General features: G+C 45.7%; 1 protein-coding gene across 1 annotated transcript in view; it reads left to right on the top strand.

The window, feature by feature from the left end:
- CAP2 (cyclase associated actin cytoskeleton regulatory protein 2) overlaps positions 1–13,109 on the top strand; it is a 317,746-nt gene that overhangs the window by 250,561 nt on the left and 54,076 nt on the right. The window lies entirely within an intron of this gene.

The following is a 13,109-nucleotide window of genomic DNA, read 5'->3' on the forward strand; positions in this document are numbered from 1 at the left end:
AAGGTTAAGATCATGTCTGCAATTTATTTACCCAGTGACCTACCAATAATATAACTACAGGATTAATGGAGAATGCAGATGAAAGTGTCACTAATATGTTTTATACCCAAACTGTTGAAGAACTAAGTAGACTGCTACTACTGGGAACATCCCGCAGAGCAATCAAGTATGTCAGTATATTGCTCATCTTCTAAAATGGGTAGGATATGCCCGTATCTCTGATCTGCTACTATAAGGCAAGGTTTCATCCTCTCCTTGGGTCTAAAAATTATGGTCCAGCTAAATGTGCAGTTTCCTGTAGTTGCATGTAAAATCGCTCTGAATTTTCATCATCAGATTTCTCCATTAAACGGAGTATGATAGCCTTTTTCCAACTTAATAAAGCAATTGAAGCAGTTTCCCTTGTCCTGACCATTGCATATGATATGGTATGGCCTACAGGTTTGCAAAACTTTTTCTACATAAATCGCTGATTCAGAGTCCATGCTGGAGAACAAAGCAAACTCTTGGAGGAATCAACCTAGTGATCTTACTTCAGAGTTAAGTGCAGTCTTTCATCCCTTTTAACATTTAAATCAAAAATCCGGAAACCATTTTTTGGAAATCTATCTGCACTGATAATTGTTGTGGTCTCCAGGCTCAAGTTTTCTCTGAGTTATAATATGGCCTGATTGCTGACATGAACATCATGGCTGGCTGTTACTGTCTCTGGCATCTCATTCCAAGTGTAAGCAAAACAGTGCATGGCATCTTCCACCTCTATAACACAAGTACCCGAAATGAACTGCATAAGCTTTTAAACCATCACAGACTGAGACACGACTCGCTTATTTATTTTATTTATTTATTTTAAATCTTTTCTATACCGCCATTTGGTGGGGACCGTCACAACGGTTTACATTAAGGCACTATGGTCTATCTGGATGTCACACTGGATCACATCTTGTCATTCAAACACCACCAAAGGTCAAGATGAGAAACAATATAATATGGAGTAGATTTTAAAAGGTGCGAGTGCGCATCCATGTGTGTGCGGTTCCCAGCATATGCACATGGACGCGCGGATTTTATAACATGTGCGCACAGGCTGGGGGGTGAAGGTGAATTTTAGAAAATTATGCGCGGCGACATAATTGGGCCATCCTCTACCTAAACTCCCTCCCTCTTCCCCTCTTCTCCCCATCTCCTAAACCCATCCCAACAACTTACGTTTTGGTTTTTTTTACTATTTACTGCTCCTCTGGAGCAGAAGTAGTTTGCGTGCGCCAGCCAACTGCCGGCACATGCTTGAATAGAACAGCAGCTAATGGCCGCTGTCCTAGCCTGCCTCCGTCCTGCCTCGCCCAGACCACGCCCCTGGCCCGCCCCTTTTTCAGGGCCTGGCAATTGTGCGCGTATCTGCATTTATGTGCGTGGCTGGGCCCTTTGAAAATGTGCGCGGCACGCACAGGGCCCGGCCACATGTGTAAGTGCTGATTTTTACACGCGCGACTGTTTTAAAATTTGGCCTTAAGTAAGTTGGCTGGAACTATTTAGGCAACAAATGCTCTCACATTTTGAACGTCAGCTCTTGTCCTTTGCTATTCTTTGCACACCAGCATGGGCTCAGTTTGCTCACCCAAAATGGTTGATGTTCAGCTACATGAAGCCACATGAATTATGTCTGGAGCTCTGCATCCTCTCCACTCCATGGTTAACTGCGCTGTCCAAAATCATGCCACACAGCGTCATGTGCAAAACTGCATCAGCAAACCTTGTCACCAGTGTGCATGTGAAGATATTTTTGCCATTACGTTCAGACATGTTTTACTCTCCTGGCTGTTCTTGCCTTCCCCTGACACCACCACTGAGGCAAACAGAAACATAAAATATGATGAGAGATAAAAACCTCAGGGCGCATTCAGTCATCCAAAACTACTTTCCATTGCCTGCCATAAGCCCCAGTTGATCTCAGACTTTCTTTCACTTCTTTGTTGGGTAAGGACCTTCTGTGGTTTTTTTTTTATCTTTTTCCAAACTCTTCTGCAATTTTTAGCCTCCACCACTTCCTTTGGAAGTCCATTCCATGCATCTCTGTTCTCTTCCTGAAGCGAGATGGAGAGAGACGTGTTAAATGTGGTTGTTTCTTGTCAGGGCACCATTCAAAATCTTGATTCTGGCCCTCAAGGCCCCAAGCTGCTGTGCAGTGCCCTCCCTCAGCTGCTGATTCACTCCCACGTGTGCCCGCTCACTCCCCGTGCTCCTGGTCACAAGCCTGCCTCCGAGTGCCCGCACCTAAGGAACTATAATTGTCTCACAACCACCAGACAGCTTTTTTTTCTGCTTCGGTGCCAACCCCTTGCAATGCTTTGGCCACCCAACATCAGCCTAGCCCCTAATCGGCTTGATTTCAGATAGCTACTAACAAACATGGCTCTTTGAGGTGGCTTTTGGGCCACAAGCCTAAGCTGGCATATTTCTGAAATTGTGCTCACTGAACATTAAAATACTACAGGAAAGTGTTCCTTTAAGGGCCTGCTGGACATAAACACTAAAAATGCAGCCGTATGCTTTCTCTTTTGCTCCACCTCATAGTTGACTTTACCCTAAAGCACCTCTCTGATGTAGTCTCCCTGACTTGATTAGTTTGGAATATTCATTATTGTGATGACAGCTGACTATTTACTTGGGACATTAACAATGTAAACTTTGACACAACACACTTTGCCCTCCCTGGTAGGAAAAGCATGGCGTGAATGCATAATGATGATGACGATTTGCCGTACCATAAGTGGGTGCTGCTAATCAGGTCTATCCAGTACCGAGCGGTAGGAAGAGCTGTGTTAGTGCCTGCGGCACCCGCGGTTGCTGCCCGCACAGTGCAGCTCACCTACCGCTCGATCCTGAACACTAATTTTATTTAAATGTAAACCACGTCCGAAAAGCCTTAGGCCCGCGCAACCCATTTTACTGGATAGAGCGCCTATACAGGATCCTGGGTGCGCGGGCCTAAGGCTTCACGCCACGCTGGTATCTGTCATTTCAAATGTCATTTGAAATGACAGATACCAGGAAGCGAAAAAACCAAAAGCAAGAAGTAAGTCGCTTCGCCGCTTCACTCTTCCCTCCTCCCGGAGCAGGGCGCGAAAAGCAGCCTTGCTCCGGGAGGAGGGAAGCGGCGAAGCGACTTACTTCTTGCTTTTGGTTTTTTTGCTTCGCCGCTGTCAGTGTCTTCCCTCCCGAAGCCAAAAAAAAAAAAAGCGAAAAAAACGTTGCAGCTCCCCTCCGATCTCCGGACTGGGGCTGCCACGGAGCTGCAACGGCGAAGCAAAAAAAAACCAAAAGCAATTTTGGTTTTTTTTTTCAAAAGCGACAATTTTGTTTTTTTTCCAAAAGCGACTTACTTTGGGATCTGTCAAGATCCCAAAAGTAAGTCGCTTTTGGACGCCGGCATAACTTACTATTCTGAAGCCATCAGCAGGAACACATTGCGATCGTAGCTCCTCCCGACGAAGACAAAGATGGCCGCCTGCACGGGGGGAAGCATACAATTGGCCGCTCAAGACGTGGCGTCACATCCCGTGACGCCAAACGTCGTGACGTCACGTCTTCAGCGGCCAATTGTACGCTTTCCCCGTGCAGGCGGCCATCTTTGTCTTCGTCGGGAGGAGCTACGATTGCAATGTGTTCCTGCTGATGGCTTCAGAATAGTAAGTTATGCCGGCGTCCAAAAGCGACTTACTTTTGGGATCTTGACAGATCCCAAAAGTAAGTCGCTTTTGGAAAAAAACCAAAATTGTCGCGGGCCTAAGAGTTGCTTCGCCGTAAGTTGCTTCGCCGCGGGCCTAAGCAAGTTGCTTCGCCGTAAGTTGCTTCGCCGCTGTCAGCCCGGACCCGACCCACTTTTGCAGCCGTCCGGCCAAGAAGGTAAGGTCGCTTTTGGAAAAAAAAAACCAAAATTGCCTTTGGTTTTTTTTCGCTTCGCCGCTAGTGTCTATTCTCCCCTCCTCCCGGAGCAAGGCTGAAAAAGCAGCTCCGGGAGGAGGGAAGAACTGAAGTGGCGAAGCAACTTACTTGCACGGGAGAAAGCGGTCTCCGTGGCAGCCCCAGTCCGGAAAGCGGTCTCCGTGGCAGCCCCAGTCCGGACATCGGAGGGGGGCTGCAACGTTTTTTTCGCTTTTTTTTTTTTGGCTTCGGGAGCAGGGGAGAGGACTGGGGCTGCCACGGAGACCGGCACCCATGATCGCGGCCGGGGCAGGTGAGCGGGGGCTGGGGGAAAGCTTGCCACCTACCCTTACCCCTGCCTCTACCGCAGGGGTCAGGGTAGGCGGTAAGTTTGCAGGTTAAACGCGCGACAAAACGGCAGGGAAAACTAGCGATAGTCGGGGCGCGGGTTACAGGATGCTAGCGAATAGATAATTCGCTCGTTTGCATGCAATATACATGCCGCGTGCGGAAGGGGTTGCCCGGGGAATTTAGGACGCGGTAGGAGTAGGTTAAAGGGAATTCGGGATCGCAGGAAGGGCTAACGCGGCCGGAAGGTGAGTAAAAAGCGGCTTAGGAGCAGGGTAAACGCGGCCGCACTTTACAGGATAGACCTGAATGTAAGTGATAGCCACTAGCCAGTGAGTTCCAATGGAGTTATTGTGATAAACCTCCCCTGCCCCCTTGTAACTGTGGATTGGGTAGGTAAGGTCCCATACCTAAGCATTGTAGACTAAGATGGCTGAACACAATGAGTCTGAAGACGGGCTGGCAGCACTGAACACCGCATCCAATTCTGTGTTGGCATGACTCGGCCAAGTTAATAAGTTCTATGGCAGGCACATATCTCTTCTTTGCTGTCCCTTTTCTATGATTCTGCTACTGTTAGCTGAAGAATATGAAAAACAATATATCCATTCAGATTTTCATATCATAGTTTTTTTACAAGTAAACAAAAAATGTTATCAAAAGAATTATTTATTTATTTATTTATTTATTTGTTTGTTTTTTACAAGATCCATCTCATTGTTACAAAATTCGCATAAACTGAGTGTGGCCTTTTCACATTGCAGTTTTTCAACATGTTTGTGCAGATAAAACCATGACAAGTCATGTACCTGTATGGAATAGAGATGTGAATCGTGTGATCGATCGTCTTAATGATTGATTTTGGCTGGGGGGGGAGGGAAATCTGATCGTCGCAGTTTTGTTTTTTTTTAAATCGTTTAAATCGTAAATCAGGGGAGGGCGGGAAAACCGGCACACTAAAAGATCCCTAAAACCCACCCGACCCTTTAAAATAAATCCCCCACCCTCCCGAACCCCCCCCAAAATGTCTTAAATTACCTGGAGTCCAGTGGGGGGGTCCCGGTGTGATCTTCCACTCTCGGGCCACAGCTGCGTTAATAGAAATGGCACCGGCGCTACCTTTGCCCTGTCATGACAGGGCAAAGGTAGCCCCGGCGCCATTTTGGTTCCTGTCCCCCGACGTCACGAGTGCAGGAGATCGCTCCCGGACCCCCGCTGGACCCCCAGGGACTTTTGGCCAGCTTGGGGGGGGCCTCCTGACCCCCACAAGACTTGCCAAAAGTCCAGCGGGGGTCCGGGAGCGACCTCATGCACTAGGGCCGTATTGCAAAATGGCGCCGGCTGTATGGCCGTATTGCAAAATGGTGCACAAAAATTCGTTTTTCCGATTACTGCGCACTAATGGGAGTCAGTGCGCGCTAACTCCCCGTTAGTGCGCACTAACTCCCGTTAGTGCGCACTAACAAAAACTAACAAAAAGTAACAAAATCTAACGGTTTTTGTTAGTGCGCGCTAACAGGAGTTAGCGCGCACTAACTAAAAATCGATTTTTCGCGAAAAAAAAGACCCGAACCGAAAAAAACCGACATTTTCCATGGTGGTTGAAAAACGAAGAATGACACGAACACAAAAAACGATGCACATCTCTAATGCTGAATACTTAGGGAATGTATACATACAAGTGAATTTTCAAAGGAGTTTTGCATGTAAATGTAACATACTTTCACAGCAGTTTTCAAAAGCCATTTACCCACGTTAAGTGCATTTAAACCTATTGATAATTCAATGAAATATATATTGTAGCAATTTTCAAAAACCTACTTACACAGGTAAAGTGCATTACACAGGTAAAACCCAGTTTAAAGCATGTAAATGCTTTTGAAAATCAGGCCCTGAATGTACACATATGTAGTGATCTAGCAGTAAAGGAATGTGAGAACAATGTCAAAATAATAAGTTTAATATTTAGTAATCCTCGAAAAAGGTGCTCCTAAGTAAATCATTGTAATCCAGACATATGCAATCTCAATCCATAGACTGATATGAACAATATGTTTCAGACATGCATAGTCTTGAATCAATTATTCCAGAGTTCCTCACTGTACAGAAAATTCAAATATAAAGGAATATCAGACTGATACAGCCCCCCGACACGGTCATGTTTCGCCTGCCAGCTTCGTCGGGAGGGACACAGCTGTAAGGTTAAAGGCATATAAATATTAGAAGATGCATATTGGAATTTTACTAGCAGCACCTTAAGCAACTAAACAAATGTACAAACAAAAAATCAAAAAATCCATACCTGAGAGAACCTCCAAATACACTTACATACAAATTTTAGCTATGTTACACAGTGATGTTCAAACAAGAACGCTTCCAGGGGAAGAAAATGCTGTCAAGAGGGGGGTTCGAAAAGGTCACATGACATACAAGAACCAATCAGAGGAAGAAATATCAGATTACATGAAAATCGACCATTCAATATCATGATTTAGACCAAATGTAGATAATGAATATAAAGTGAAGATCTATCTCTGTTCACATTGTATGAGTGATCTATCCCTGTTATCCCCTCTTGAATGTGTTACAACAGTGTCAATAGCAAAGAATCTTATGTCTGATACAGTGTGGTGTGAAACCAACCAATATTTGCTTTGCTGATTTTTGAATCTGCGTGTTTAACCTTCTGATAGGTTAAACACGCAGATAGGCAGGTAGTAAAATACTGCACGGAGCGGCAGTAGCCACAGAGGCATTCACGGAGCGGGATGCCAGTGGCCAGTGGTAGGTGTCCACCTTCACGGAGCGGAAGGATGGAGGGCTGTCATCTCCCAATTAAATAAAAAAAAACCAAAAAACAAAACAGGGATGGGATCCATCAGGTCTAGAGGACGCATATAAAGAGCAGGTAGTAAAATACTGCACGGAGCGGCAGCAGCCACAGAGGCATTCACGGAGTGGGATGCCAGTGGTAGGTGTCCACCTTCACGGAGCGGAAGGATGTAGGGCTGTCATCTCCCAATTAAATTAAAACAAAAACAAAACAGGGATGGGATCCATCAGGTCTAGAGGACTCATATAAAGAACAGGTAGTAAAATACTGCACGGAGCAGCAGTAGCCACAGAGGCATTCACGGAGCGGGATGCCAATGGCCAGTGGTAGGTGTCCATATAAAGAGCAGGTAGTAAAATACTGCACAGAGCGGCAGTAGCCACAGAGGCATTCACGGAGCGGGATGCCAGTGGCCAGTGGTAGGTGTCCACCTTCACGGAGCAGAAGGATGGAGGGCTGTCATCTCCCAATTAAATAAATAATAAAAAAAAAACAGGGATGGGATCCATCAGTTCTAGAGGACGCATATAAAGAGCAGGTAGTAAAACACTGCATGGAGCGGCAGTAGCCACAGAGGCATTAACGGAGCGGGATGCCAGTGGCCAGTGGTAGGTGTCCACCTTCACAGAGTAGAAGGATGAAGGGCAGCCATCTCCCAATTAAAAAAAAAAAATAAAAAAATAAAAAAACAGGGATGGGTTCATGGGCTATAGGTATTACCAATTATTAGGCTTTTCAATATTTGATGATAGTTAATATGACTTTCAAGGCATGCTTCACTTTCGGTGCAGGTCCGGCATGACTCCCTGCTTCAATGACAGGGGAAAAGAAAAACTGATACTTCACACATTTCCAGCATTGCCCTCTGCTTCATGGCAGAGAGCTATGCTGCCGCTTACCCAACTAATCAAACTTAATATTTCACTTGGAAGCAGCTCCATCACTGCTCTCTACATTAATAGTGGGGGTGAAAAGGGAAATAGAACATAAGGTTACTAAGAGCCAAGAGAAACAGTTAAGTATGAGAAAAAATAAGTGTAAGGCTTGCTGGGCAGACTGGATGGACCGATTGGTCTTCTTCTGCCGTCATTTCTATGTTTCTATGTTTCTATGATACCCAGAAAAAATAAGACACTGAAATAAAGCGATAATAATCTGATTCTCAGTGGCGAGGTGAGGAGGGAGAAAAGAGGGGCCAAGGCCCCCGAGCATAAGCCTGTAGGGTGCACCTGGGGACAGAAGAAGATGATGCCTGCAGCCGCTGGGAGAGCTCATCCCACCTGGCGGCAGAAAAGGAGGAGGCCTGTGGCCCCTGGGAGAACCCATCACGCCCAGCAGCAGAAGAAGAAAAGGCCCGCGGCCACCTAGAGCAGTGAGCTGGGCTGTGACGTACCATGGAAGAAGGTGCATGTGACTGCCAGTGGACATGATCCCACTGGTGACCGAAAAACAGAGAGAGAGGCCGTGCAGCCTCCAGTGGACCTCATCCATTGGCAGCTGAGCAGAGGACACCCTTCCCCTCGTCTGTGCAGGCCTGCTGTATTAGAATTCATGAGAGTGGCATGTTCTCTATGCTGATCTTGCAATGCATGAAATCAGCATGAAGGAAATGCTAGCCCCACAAATTTTTTATATCGTGGGGCCTGCGCAGGTTTTATTTATTTATTTTCTTTTTCGTTTTTGTATACCAGCATTCATGTAAAAACATATCACATCGGTTTACATCCCAGGTCAGATATCAATAACACATTTGCATTTTAAAAATAAACGATTTAAAATCTAAATACATATTATCAGTTTTTCTTAAAAATATCTAAAATAAAAACTAAAACAGCCATGCATCAAAAAATAAAATCATAAAAAACTATAATAATAAAAAAAAACACAATCACAGTCAACTGTTGTTGTTAAATGCTTGATTAAAAAGCCATGTTTTGACTCCTTTCTTAAAGACTTTGATGTTAGCTTCCATCCTCAAATGCGGTGGTAGGGAGTTCCATAAGTTGGGTCCAGCAATGGATAACGCTCTTTCTCGAATGGTGTTCATATGGGCGGATTTCAGTGTCGGGATCGGTAGTAGACCAGTATTAGCGGATCTCGTTATTCGTGCTGGTATGTGAAAATGTAGGGCTGCATTGAGCCATTCAACCTTTTCATTGTAAAGGGATTTGTGAATTAGGGAAAGTGCTTTGTGCTGAGATCTTTAGCCAATAGGGAGCCAATGAAGCTCTTTTAATACTGGGGTGATATGGTCAAATTTATTTGTGTTGGTCAAAAGTCTAGTGGCAAAGTTCTGCAAGAGCTGCAGTGGTCGTATGGCACTGGTAGGTAGGCCCAGAAGAAGTGTATTACAATAGTCCACTTTAGTATAAATGAGAGCTTGTAAAACCGTCCTAAAATCATTGGGGTATAAAAGATGTTTTAATCTCTTTAAAATATTCAGTTTAAAATATTCATCTCAAACCATACTATTGATCCATTTTTTTGAGACTCACTTCGCAATCTAGTATCATCCCTAGATGAGGCAGAAGTAGCGATTAGTGATTGGCTCCTCCCCAAGAGCCACGCAGCTGCAGAGGATAGAGATGTTCTGAGGCTGCCTGTTGTATATGAATGGGAGTTTGTTTGTGTGTGTGTGTGTGTGTGTGTGTGTATGAATGAATTGGTGCCTGCCTGAGAGTCTGTCTCTGTGTGTGATAGAATAGGTGCCTGCCGGGGGTCTGTGTGTGAGTGAAAGAATGAGTGCCTTCCTGGGGTTTCAGCCGGGGTAGTATTCTCAGCTTGGTGTATCCTGTTTTTATTAATTTGCTTATATGCTATTTCATAATGAAGTTCTCATCGATCTGTATTCCTAGATCCCGTACTTGATCTGAGGGACCAACATTAATAATTCATATGTCTAGTGTTAGTGGTTTGATTATCATTGTGTTTCTCCTTAACCACACAATTACAGGGTTTTTTGGGGTTTAGAGTTAGTTTCAGTTGCACAGGGCTGCAGAAAAGTTAGGACTGGCCCTGCATGGCAGCGCACTGTGGTGTCTCACTGGTGGGGTTCCCATCCTTCCCCAGGGAAGAGACCCCCCAAGCGGAAATGCGTGTGGTGATGCACTGGCAGATAATGGGGGAGGAGAAAGGATGGGACCCCACAGGGGAGACAACACTGAATGCCTTGTGAAAGGAAGTTGTGAATATAAGATTTTAATTATGTTAGCACCGCCGGCCACAGCAAGCCACGACTGGGACCGAGTGTCATGGCCGCCGGCCGCAGCAAACCACGACTGGGACTGAGTGTCATGGCCGCCGGCCGCGGCAAGCCGCAAGCAGGGTCAGGCCGGCGGTCACCTAAGAAATAAATACCTTGGGCCCGGCGGTCATTGTGAGCTCCGGTGACTGCGGGAGGCCTTCCTCCTGCCCTCTCCAGCGGCTGCTGCCGCGGTCTGGTTCGGCGGCGTGGTCCCGCGGTGGATTCGGCTCCTCTCCCTCTGCCTTTCTTAGAGCCGCGCGTGCGGCTGAAGACTAGTCTTAAAGGAGCCATGACAGGAAACAGTCATGGCTCCTCCTGTGACTCCTCCCCTGATTTCCTGTACTTAAGGCAAGGTCTGAGTGTCAGACCTTGCCTTGGTATTAAGGTTCCTGGCTGGGTCTTCGTCCAGTATTCCGTACTCCTGCTTGGTTCTTCGTCCTGCTCTGCTCCTCATCCCTGTTGGTTGACTCTTGGCTTGCTTTCGTGCTTCCTGTGGCCTGATCTTGGACCGGCTTATGTCTCTTCTCCCGACTTGCTCCTGGACTGGCTTCGGACCCTTCTCATGACTCATCCCTGGATTGGCTTTCGACCCCTCTCGTGTATCGTACCCTCGGACCGGCTCTTGACTACTCTTCGACTCGTTCTTCAGTACTACCACGACCTGCTGGAGGCGCCAGCCATCTGGAATCCATGACCTGCAGGAGGCGCCTGCATCCAGACCTTTTCTCAAGTGAGTCTCCTAAGTCCCAGCGGCCGGATCCCTACAGGCTCCTCCTGGGGGGATCACGAGCTTTCAGGGTGAAGTCTTCTATCAACATCTACAACCTTCGGCCTTGCCCTTCGACGGTAGAGACCTTAAGGGGGTCAAGTCCCTCCTTGGTAGCGCTGACTCTACCTCGAAACAGGGGTCCACCTTTTGGCTCATAACAAATTAATTGATTAATAAAAATTGGCCCCTGGAGACCCTCGCTACTCTTCTGCTGATTCTGGCTGCTATTAATGATGATCTGTGCTTTGAGAAGGTTTATTGTTTTATTTCAGGGTCAAACGTTTTCCAGAGATTTTCCAGGAGTGGCGGGAGTCGCCGAGTGATTAGAGTAGCTGGCTTGGAAGTGAGAGTTCAAATCCCACTGACACTTCTTGTGACTTTGAGCAAGTCACTTCACACCAAACTGTTTTGGGTTTTTTTTCTACCTTAGGCTAATATGGTAAAAAATAAAACACCACTTCTTTACAAATCAGGCGCAGAGTTGTTTTCTCCCCACTCATATGTACATTGCACATCCAGCTAATGAATGGGCCTTCATTTCCTTGTGCTCCCATTCCCTCTGCCTTTGGCCCACCTTCCTGGTTATAAAACATTTGCTTTTGGACAAACTCATTGGCGAACGTCTTTAAAATTTTCATCTGTATTCTTGTACAGGTAGATTTTAAAAGCATTGCTCGCGCAAAAACGGCCCCATATACACGTATGTGGGCCGTGTGTGAGCAGTGCAAATTTTAAGAAGCTGGGAAGTACACATGTACATACCTGTGCGCGCGTCAAGAATGAGGAGGCAGAAAAGGGGCGGGGCATGGACATTCCAGGGTGGGGCCAAGACTTTCACGCATAACCCTGAACTTTGCAAAGGCTGATCATGGCATGCATAACTTTACTCCTGGTCCTGATGAGCCGCAAGTCTGGAGATTTTGCCACAGGCGTTCTGAGAGAGAGAGAGAAATTGACACTATCTATCTCCCATTGTAAGAGGGGTACTTTCAGTTCAGGGGGGGTTTTCAGGGGGGGTGCCCCTCATATATAAGTCTCTCTTTCAGAGGCTCTCTCTCTCTCTCTCCCCCTCTTTGTAGTGACTTGAGCGAACATGCATAAAATATGCTCATAAGAGCTGCACATATACGCGTGGCAGGAATAGTTTAAATGATACACATGTATTTGCACGCACGATATAAAATTTAGCGTATTTTTGCTCACGTGCCCAATACGCGCATCATGGGCTCATGCATGCTCCTTTTAAAATGCATCCCTTAGGTAATTTTCAAAGGAACATGCAAATGTAACATACTATCGTAGTCATTTTCAAACAAAATTGCTACAATATACGTGCTATTGAATTGTCAATGGCCTTTGCTCGCATTAAGTGCACTTAACGTGGCTAAGTAGGCTTTTGAAAATTGCTACAATGGTTTTTTACATTTCCATTTTCCTTTGAAAATGACCCTGTTAGATTTATTTTCTGTGCACCAAGTGTGTAAAAAGTATTGAGTTCAGCTACTAAATTAAGCAGCTGTGACTAGGACTCACCGAAGAAGCGTGCACGTGCAGCTCGGAGATCTCACTGCTTCAAAGTGCCTTCTGCTGCCAGAGGATATCTTTAAGTAGATGTGTGAACTGAGGCATCAAGCAAAGCAGCTGTTGCAGAGACAAACAGCTGAAATAAAGCTAAAAGAAAAGGAGGTTTACAGATGAGTTCTGGCTAGTCAAATAGCTCTTGAATATTTCTTGTGTAAAGATATACTGTTGTGAACATCTGTTCAGTACTTAATCATGAAGGCTGTGTTTGCAAATAGCAAATCCTTCAAGCACCTGTTGTGCTCTGAAATAAAAAAAAACAAATGTTAAAAATCGCTTAGCCACCATAATAGAGGCAGGGCTCATAATAGCAGACTTGAATGACCGCTTTTTAATGTGCAAAAATAAACATTAACTAGGTTTAAAGTTGTTTGATTTATTTGTCTTCCTCTCTCTGAAGTGAATGCAAG

Source organism: Rhinatrema bivittatum, chromosome 2, assembly GCF_901001135.1.
Source record: "Rhinatrema bivittatum chromosome 2, aRhiBiv1.1, whole genome shotgun sequence".
Taxonomy (NCBI): Eukaryota; Metazoa; Chordata; class Amphibia; order Gymnophiona; family Rhinatrematidae; genus Rhinatrema; species Rhinatrema bivittatum.